This window comes from Geospiza fortis, unplaced genomic scaffold (genome assembly GCF_000277835.1).
Source record: "Geospiza fortis unplaced genomic scaffold, GeoFor_1.0 scaffold190, whole genome shotgun sequence".
NCBI classification, from domain to species: domain Eukaryota; kingdom Metazoa; phylum Chordata; class Aves; order Passeriformes; family Thraupidae; genus Geospiza; species Geospiza fortis.
Window position 1 is genome coordinate 5,656,732 of NW_005054328.1, and position 2,352 is coordinate 5,659,083.

Consider the following 2,352-nt stretch of genomic DNA (forward strand, 5'->3'; position numbering starts at 1 on the left):
CCCCCCCCCCCACTAGTACCCTGCTGCCAACTGTAGCCCAAAGTAAATGCCTCGGGAGGGGAGTAGGGATAGAACAAGCATGTCCTTCCCCAAGTATTTGCCCAGCCTCTGGGAATGTAAAGCTCAAAAACCTCCTAGAGGGTTATTATTTTTGTACGCATGAGAATATAACAATCCTCCATTAATTTCCTACCCATCAAATTGTCCAGTCTTTCCCAGAGCCTTTATAAAATTTTAGCATCTCCAATTACAATGTCAAGGAATACCAGAGCTTAATTAGTGTTACAAGAAAATGCATCTCCTTTAATTCACTTTGTATCTGTTTTCTGTTTGCTCCTTGCACAGTTTTAGAAGAAGCAGTGGGTACTCGTTCCTTCCACAGTCATTCCCTCATTGAGCACCCATCCCGCAATCTCTTCTTCATTTATTTAATCATTCCTCATAGGGGAATCAGTTCCTACCTTTGACTGTACTCTCACTGATCTGCTTTCAACTTCTTTTGCTTTCTTTTTGAGATGGGACTCCCAGACTATAGAGTCTGTTCAGGAAGCAGGTATGACATGGGCTTATGCAGAGCTACCATGATGTTCTCTGCTTTCTTTTTTTTTTTTTTGTTACTTACCACTTCCTAAATTCTGGTGTCCTTTTTTGGCTGGCTCTATGCATGGAGCTGACATTTCCACAGAGCTGTCTGTCATAACCATGGGCTCTCACATCAGAGCAATAAAGGCTGGAGCCCATCGTTTTGCATTTGCTGTTGTGTTTGCTTTCCTTGGTGAGTGGTGCTTTATATTGGTCTGTGTCAAATTTCATGTCTTGCTGTTGTACTCACTCAACCTTTTTAAGGTCTTGCAGCTACTTTCACATCAGCAATAAATAAATGATTACAAGTTTTTTTTAACCCTCTGCATACCACCTATTTCACATAATTCAGTAAGTTCACCAGTGTAGGTCATGCAGATTCCTGTGGTGGTTTTCTTCCACATGAAAATTAACCATTTGCTTCTACCTTCTGTTTCCCTTCTTTTACCTTTTATCTCACTTCTGCTTAGTTTTCTTAAATGCATTTGCCTGGAGGCTTTAGGGAACCTATGCCCTAGATCAATTTATCACAATCTTTATGATAAGTGTGTTCTGACCATTGCCCTACAGATCATAATTATCTAGATACACACTAATTCTAATTTTTATAATAAGCTTTTTGCTAATTTCCCTGGAATAGATGTAAAGCTTAGCGGGGTTTAGTTTTCTGGATTTCTGTAGAACCTGTTCAAAACATTATAATTCTGTTTGCTACTTTGCCTTCTTTAGCACTAGAGCAATTTCAAGAAGGAGCTCACGCACCACAATTAGAAGTTTGAGTTTCACTAGCTTCCTCTAAAGCATCATTTGTTCGTGTTGAAACTGCAGCATCTTCAAGAAGTTGGAAGCAATTTCCCTCATGAAAGCCTCAAAAGTGGTGTGGTGCAGGGAATTTCCCCAGATTTTTCACACAGAACACAAGAGCAAAATAATTAATGCAATTACATGGCCTAATATTCTCTGAACAGGTTTCCTCATGAGGGTCAGATTCATGAATTTGAAAAGGTATATATTGTTAGTTTTGATAACTAAACAGTGTTACTCTGATGTGTAATGTAAGCTCCCTATTGCCCTTTTACAAGCCTTGAATGGTGATTTTGTGCCTTCAAGACAGTGTTTTCTGTTTGTCTTCATACCAGTTGTGAGGATCTAATGTGTACTGAGTGTTCTGTTACTTTTGTTTTTAACAATATCTTCATTTTTAGGTATCTCCCCTTTCTGAAGATGAGCACAGTTGTGGCAGATATGTGGTGTTTCTGCTGCAAAGTTAACCTAAAAGTACAATGGTTGCTTATACTGACATACTTGGTTTGGTGCCATAATCTAATCAGTTTATATGGCTAAAATTACCAGTAAAGCATAACTAAGCTTTATGCAAGAAATCCCTCAAACCTTCTTCACCTGGTTAGCTAAAAGAAGAGACAAAGTTGGTGTATTAAGGCAGGCAAACTAGTTAATATTAATAATTTCAAATTAAATCAGCTAGTTTTTCCTTTATTTACAAAGGCAATTCTGTGTGCTGTCTCTAGGAGTACATCATTGTAACTATTTTATTGGGCAAGAGAAGCATTCATTATCTTGAGCTACTGCAGCAGCATGCCCAAAAATACTTAAGGGAAATTTCAGTGTGAGTCTTTGTTAGTGGTTGGGAAGAGCATTTTCTCTGTGTTTACATCTCTTCTATATTGTTCCACATAAACAGCATATTACTGGAAGAGAATATGTTTTATTTAATTGCTGTATAATTGCTACTTATCTTACTGGCTTTTC